This window comes from Tursiops truncatus, chromosome 10 (assembly GCF_011762595.2).
Source record: "Tursiops truncatus isolate mTurTru1 chromosome 10, mTurTru1.mat.Y, whole genome shotgun sequence".
In the NCBI taxonomy this organism is placed as follows: Eukaryota; Metazoa; Chordata; class Mammalia; order Artiodactyla; family Delphinidae; genus Tursiops; species Tursiops truncatus.
Window position 1 is genome coordinate 38,999,811 of NC_047043.1, and position 8,013 is coordinate 39,007,823.

Consider the following 8,013-nt stretch of genomic DNA (forward strand, 5'->3'; position numbering starts at 1 on the left):
GCAATGAGAAGCCCATGCACCACAACAAAGAGTAGCCCCCACTCACCACAACTAGAGACAAGCTTGCATGCAGCAACAAAGACCCAATACAGCCAAAAATAAATAAATGAATAAATTAATTTTAAAAACAAAAGAAATGAATCAAGCATTTATCCTGCCTTCCCAATATGACTTATGCCACTGGGTAACCAAATAACAGATAAGGGGAAGCATCTCTTTATAAAAGTATTGCAACCAGTAAATGAAATAATAGAATTAGGACATCATCATTTTGTTACCCTCTGTGAATTAACTGGTGTAGACATTGAACATCAATGGCTGCTAACATCACAAAAAGAGAGACAGCCAGACACCATGTGCCTCCCAAGGGAAGACCACGTCACCACCTGAAATGTTGCCAAAAGGATCCAACCTGAGTCTGATCAGTCCTCGGGGTCCAGCTGCCCGTTTGCCAGAAATGCAGGTGACAGAGGAGCATGTTGAACTGCACTGTGTGTGCAATCAGCAAAATCTAGACCAAGGGAAACTCTACAGGTCAAACAACCCAGATACTCCAACAAATTAATTGTAAAGGAAAAAACGGGCGGGGGGCGGGGCATGGAGAGTATGGCCAACATACCCTAACTGACCCCCCCAATGAGTTGTGCCCTTGTATAATCTCTTCCTCTTGAGTGTGGGTACGACCTGCAACTTGCCCTTAACCAATAGACTATGGCAAAGGTGAGAGGATGGCGCCCCCATAAGCATGTTTTGTTATATGACTCCATCTTAGCAGACTGGAAGGGGAGACTCCCCTGTTTGTTTGTTTTTTTTCTTTTTTTTTTGACGATACCACGCAGCATGCGGAACTTCCCTGACTAGGGATCAAACCCACGCGTCCACTGCAGTGGAAGCACGGAGTCTCAACCACTGGACCACCAGCGAAGTCCTCCCCTATTAATCTTAAATAAGAAAACATCCAGGCTATGAACAGCCTACAGAGAGGGCCACATGACAAGAAATTTGGGGCAGCTTCTAGAACTTAAGGGCCGTCTCCAGCAATCACTGGGAAGCATCTGGAGCCCACGGTCTTGCAGTTGCAAGGAAATGAGTGCTGCCAACAGCCAGAATGAGCTTAGAAGTGGATTCTTCCCTAGTTGAGTCTCCAGATGAGAATGCAGCCTGACCAACACCTTAACTGCAGCCTGTGAGCCCCTGAGAGGAGGATCCAGCTCAGTGGTGCCCAGGCTTTTGACCCATGGAAGCTGAGAGATAATATATGTGTGGGTTTTTTTGTTTCTTTCTCTTTGGCTGTGCCTCACAGCTTGCGGGATCTTAGTTCCCTGACCAGGGGTTGAACCCGGGCCCTCGGCAGTGAAAGCAAGGAGTCTTAACCACTGGACCGTCAGGGAATTCCCTATGTGTGTGTTGTTTTAACCCACTAAATTTGTGATAATTTGTTACACAGCATAGAAAAACGAATACAGAGGGAGAACCTATAGATTAAAAGAGACTTAAAAGACATCAACTTTTTTCTTCTATCTCACGCTTTTTATTTGTGCCCTTTTTTGTGTGTGGATAAACCTTGAGGACATTATGCTAAGTGAAAATAAACCAACCACAGGAGACAAACACGTATGATTCCATTTATATGAGGTACTTAGAGTAGTCAAAAACACAGAAAGTAGACGGTAGTTTTCAGTGGCTGGTTGGAGGGGCAAATGGGAAGTTATTGTTTAATGGGTATAGAGTTTCAGTTTTGTAAGATGAAAAGAGTTCTGGATGGTGGTAATGGTTGCACAACAATATGAATATACTTAATACCATCGAACTATACACTTAAAAATGGTTGAGCTAGTAAATTTTGTGTTGTGTGTATTTTACCACAATTTTTTAAATTAAGGGGAAAATAGATGCAAAAAAACAACATCAAGTGTTTTTCTTATCTCATTCTTTTTCATGTGCACCTTTTTTTCTCTTTTTTCGTTTTTAAGTAGACCTTGTTTTGTGGAGCAGTTTTAGGTGGATAGCAAAATTGAGCAGAAAGTACAGAGAGTTCTCATGTACCCCCTGCCCCTCTCCTCTCAGCTTCCCCCACTATCAAATCCAGTACCATAGTGGTACATTTGTTACAATCAATATTTGTACAATTTAAAATTTTTTTTATTTTGAACTAATTTTAGACTTAGAGAGAAGTTACAAGAATAAAGAGTTTTCTGATATCTTCACCTTGCTTCCCTTAATATTAATATCTATATAATCGAGAATAGGAAGTTAACATTGGTATAATATTATTTATTAAACTACAGACCTTACTTTTATATGAATTTCCCACTAATGTCCCTTTTTGCTTCCAGGATCTGATCCATGATCCCACATTGCATTTAATTGTTATTTCTGCTTAGTCTACTTCAATCTGTAAGCTTTCCTCATCTTTTTTTTTTTTTTTTTTTTTTGCCACACTGAACGGCTTGTGGGATCTCATTTCCCTAACCAGGAATTGGACCTGGGCCCTTGGCAGTGAAAACACAGAATCCTTACCACTTGACTGCCAGAGAATTCCTTGGAATTTTTTTCTTGAATTTTTTTTTTAATTGAAGTATAGTTGATTTACAATATCATGTTAGTTTCAGGTGTACAGCACAGTGATTCAGATATATCTATCTATCTCTCTCTATATATATATCTTTTCCAGATTCTTTTCCCTCTTTTCCCTTATAGGTTATTATAAAATATTGAGCATAGTTCCCTGTGCTATACAGTAGGTCTTTGTTGGTTATCTATTTTTCCTCATCTTTTATGACACAGATCAAAATATTCTTTTAATGAGCAAGCCAAAACAATTTTCTTTTAAAGGATGAATGAAGTTGGAAGACTTATGCTACCTGATTTCAAGTCTATCTATAAAGCAACAGTACCAAGAAAGTGTGCTGTTGGTGTAAGGATAACACTACAGATCAGTGGAAGAGAAAAAAGAGCCCAGAAGTAGAGCCACTGATGTGTGATCTATTAATTTTCAACAAAGTTAATTCAATGCGGAAAGAGTAGTCTTTTCAACAAATGATGCTGGAAGAACTAGATATTCATTTGAAACAAAAAGAATCTCAATCCTTATACCACACACAAAATTTAATTTGAAGTTGATCATAGACATAAGTGTAAAAGTTAAAACTAAAAAAATTCACAACGTTCATTGCAGCTCTATTTACAATAGCCAGGACATGGAAGCAGCCTAACTGTCCATCGACAGATGACTGGATAAAGAAGATGTGGCACATATATACAATGGAATATTACTCAGCCATAAAAAGAAACAAAATTGAGTTATTTGTAATGAGGTGGATGGACCTAGGGTCTGTCATACAGAGTGAAGTAAGTCAGAAAGAGAAAAACAAATATCCTATGTTAACAAATATCCTATGTTAACACATATATATGGAATCTAAAAAAAAAAGGTCATGAAGAACCTAGGGGCAGGACCGGAATAAAGACGCAGACATAGAGAATGGACTTGAGGATACGGGGAGGGTGAGGGGTAAGCTGGGACGAAGTGAGAGAGTGGCATGGACATACATACACTACCAAATGTAAAATAGCTAGCTAGTGGGAAGCAGCCACATAGCACAGGGAGATCAGCTCTGTGCTTTGTGTCCACCTAGAGGGGTGGGATAGGGAGGGTGGGAGGGAGATGCAAGAGGGAAGAGATATGGGAATATATGTATATGTAGAGCTGATTCACTTTGTTATACAGCAGAAACTAACACACCATTGTAAAGCAACTATACTCCAATAAAGATGTTAAAAAAACCCAAAAAACTAAAAAAATGGGAATCCCCTGGTGGTCCAGTGGTTAGGACTCTGCGCTTCCACTGCAGGCGGCATGGGTTCTAACTCTGGCCCAGGAACTAAGATCCCACAAGCCATGCCGGGGCTGGAGGGTGGGTACTAAAAAATCTTCTAAAGGAAAACGTAAGAGGATATTCTCGTAAGCTTGGGCTAAGCAAAGATTTCTTAGGACACAAAAAGCACAGGTCATTTAAAAACTTAACAAATTAGTCTATTAATAAATTAACTAATTAAAAACTTCTGGAGATAGCAGCCATCTTGCCTTCCATCAAAGGAGCCCCATCGTGCCCGGGGAAGGAAGACAGAAAATGAAAGAAGCATGTGAAACAGTGTCAGGGACCCAGAAACCCTCTTAACCTCTTCCTGTATTGTGCTTTCCCTAGAGCGCAGGGAATGTTATTCCATCTGTCTTTGCATTGTTTTGTGATACGAGGCTAAAGAGGAGTTGGGTAGTTGTTTGCCGTGTGTATTAGTATCTCTGGAGTGGTATTCAGAGACATTTGTGCCACTTTTATAAACGTAAAAAGTAACCTGATTAAAATAGCTTGATTGTCAATATTAGATGTTCAGATTGAAATTCAATTTAAACAGGCAGAAAAAAGCCCTACATGTTGAACAGTATTCATATTCTTGCATGAATAAAATTATATCTTTGTGTTTAAAAAGAAAGAGAACTTCTGGGAGATGGGGATTGAGATACACACTCCTACATATAAAATAGATAACTAATAAGGACCTACTGTAGAGCACAGGGAACTCTACTCAATACTCTGTAATGACCTATATGGGAAAAGAATCTAAAAAGAGTGGATAGGGAATTCCCTTGTGGTCCAGTGGTTAGGACTCTGAAGTCTCACTACCAAGGGCCCGGGTTCGATCACTGGTTGGGGAACTAAAACCCCATGAGCCTCATGGTGCAGCCAAAATAAATAAATTAATTAATTAATTTTAAAAAAAGAGTGGGTATACGTATATGTATAACTGATTCACTTTGCTGTATACCTGAAACTAACACAACATTGTAAATCAACTAGACTCCAATAAAATTTATTTTAAAAAAAAGAAAGAAAGAAAGTTTCTGGTCTTCAAAAGTCATTGTTAAGAAAATAAAAAGATAAGCCACAGACTAGGAGAAAATATTCATAATATTTACATATATCTGAAAAAAGGACTGGTATCCAGATTATATAAATAACTCCTACAACTCAATATTAAGAAGTAAAATGATCCAGTTTTTAAAACAGGCAAAAGACTGAACTGTATACTTAAATATGGTTAAGATTGTAAATTTTATGGTGTGTATATTTTACCACAACTGAAAAAAAAAATTTTAATGGGCAGAAGATTTGAAAAAATCTTTCAGAAAAGAGGATATCAAAACATCAGGCCTTAGACCTTAAGTATATACAATGTTTATTTGTCAATCATACCTCATTAAAGCTGGGGGAAAGTTTTTTTTTTATTTAAAGTAATATTAATAACTGACTTTCTTGAGCACCTGCCACATGCAAGGCACAGCTCCAAACGCATCATTTATACAAACTCTTTGAATCCTTCCCACAACTCCACCAGGTTGGTACTGTTATTTCCAGCAAAGAAATGAAGAAAGCAAGGCACAGAGAGGCTAAGAGGCCCCACAGCTACAAAGTGGCAGAGGTTTGCCAGGCAGTGTAGCTCTCGATTCTGTGCTCTCAATTGCAGAGGTAAAGAGGCTCCAATGGGCAATGGGAGAGGAAACCCTCCCAAGGGAAGTGTGGCTGCCTTGCTTGTCCTGGCGGACTGTGCTGAGGAAGGAGGCCCAGCAGGAAGAGGAAATCGAGATAGACGTTTCAAAACCAAAATGCATCACAAGCTTCATTCATTTCCTAAAGAAATATTTACTGAGGCTCTCCTGTGTGCCAGGCAGGCACTGTCCCAAGCTGCTGAGGGTCCAGCCATCAGCACCACAGGCACAAATCCGTGCCCTTGTGGAGCTGAGATTCCAAACCTTCCCATGCCTCAGTTTTTCCAGCTGTAAAATGGGTACTCAAAAATGTATTGGGTTGGCCAAAAAGTTCATTTGGTTTAAATAAAAATAAAAGACACATTTTTCATTTTCACCAAGAATTTTATGGACTAATGTATTCACTAACTGAACAGACTTTTTGGCCAACCCAATAGTTAGGCAGTGAAAAAGAAAACAAGGGAGTATGAGAAATGCTCAGAGAGTTACAGGTGACAATGGATGAACCAGACCTTGACAGCAACATGGATCACCTCTGCAGGCAACAGATCCAACAGGCTGTCAACAGGTGGCATTCCCTGAACTCTGTCTGCAGTTTTTGCCTCCACATTGCTTATTATCAAATAATTCAGGAAAATAATCACGGCAGCCTCAGGCAAGTGAGGTCAGAGGAGCTGCCCCAAACAATGACAGGTAAAGAGGTGGTAGTCGATTAGGGAGAGGTCGTCTGCGGTGTGGTTTGCTCATGTGGAGGGGAGGGTCAGGCTCCATTTAGAGAATAAATCACACCCTCAGCCCCATGGCAACAGATGTGGGTGACGTGTGTGTGTGTGTGTGTGTGTGTGTGTGTGTCCGGGAATGTGTCAGCAGCCATCTACCTACAGATCACAAACTCGTATATGCCTTGGGAGCTATAAATGAAAATTCACAGCAGAGATGGCTCTTTCGAGGAGCTTCCCTCTGGAGTGGGAGGAGGTGTCATGCTACAGCATTAGGAAGCTATTCTAGATAGTGTCTATTGAGGACATCTGGTTTACTGTGGCCACAGCCAGGGCCTCACTGTACCTGGGCCCTAAGAGGGTGCCCTCCACTCTGTTCCCTGAGTCACAGAAATAGAGGCCACCATGCTGACCACAGAGGGCACTGCTCCCCAGGACTCCTTCCCTTTCCTCTGTGACCAGGGAGATTTTATTCAAGGCTCTGGAACCTCAAAAGAAAAGGAACTGCAACTAGAAAATCTCTACAAGGTAGTTTATTCATTTCCAATCTGGGGGGACTCCAGGGGGTCTCTGGGGACCTAGACCCTGACTTCCATTCTTCCATCTTTCCAGCGGCCCGCAGGATTTTATAGCTTCGCAAAGTCGGTGGTTCTCAATGTTGGTGGTTTTAAAACTGCTGCTGCCCATACCCATGTTCACCAGAAAACAAGGGCCGGGTAGCCAGACACAAACCAATACGTACTGTGGTGACATCAGAATAGTGTGTATCTGGGAATGGGGGTGGGGCACTGACCAGAAAGGGAGACTTCTGGAGTACTGGTCATATCCTCTCTCTTGATCTGAATGGTAGTTAACATGGATTTACACACACACACACATACACACACACACATAAAAATACATTGAGTTGTAACCTTAACATTTGTGCACTGTACTGTAAGTATACTACATATCGAGAAAAATTAAAAAGCAAAATACTGGGGGAATTCCCTGGTGGTCCAGTGGTTAGGACTCTGCGCTGCCACTGAAGGGGACCCAGGTTCCATCCCTGGTCAGGGAACTAAGATCCCACAAGACTCGTGGTGCAGCCAAAAAAAAAAAAAAAAAAAAAAGGCAAAATACTGATGCCTTGGCCCCACCCCCTGTGTCTGACTTAACTCAGTCTGGGGTGTGGCCTGGGTAAATGGATTTTTAAAAGCTTCCCAAAGGGTTCTACTGAGCAGCAGGCATGAGACCAAACCCTGCAAGAGCCAGAGCCCTTCCTCTCACTTTTCTGAACCCTGGGCTCTGGCTCCCTGCCCCTGACCTTGGCCCCAGGAGGAACACCCCATTGCAGAGGGGCAGCCCGAGGTAGCAGGAAAGGCTCCGGGCTCTGCAGACAGAGTCCAGTTCCATCAATTCTTACTTCTGCGACCTTGACCAAGAAGCATCTGTTTCTCTAAGCCTGTTTTTTGTTCATTTGTTTTTTGTTTTTTGGGTTTGTGTGTGTGTGTGTGTCTTTAACACGGGGCAGGTGATAGACCTATATCTCACGCACAATACAGTGCAGGAGTGGTAAAAATGGTGTTGGTCTTGATAACGGTAATCTCTTTAAAATATACATCTGATCCTGTCACGACTGCCTGAAACCTTTCCGTGGCTCTTCATTGCACTTTGAATAAAATCCTACCTCTTCCTGAGGCCACCATGCCTGTCCAGGTTCTCCATGCTCACCATGTCCTGGCCGCTGGCTTGCCTCTCAGTTCA

General features: G+C 41.5%; 1 non-coding gene across 1 annotated transcript; it reads left to right on the forward strand.

Moving 5' to 3' along the window:
- Positions 1-7,254: 7,254 nt before the first annotated feature.
- TRNAG-GCC (transfer RNA glycine (anticodon GCC)) lies at positions 7,255-7,327 on the forward strand. Its single transcript has one exon. It is a non-coding gene; the product is annotated as a tRNA-Gly (tRNA).
- Positions 7,328-8,013: the final 686 nt, after the last annotated feature.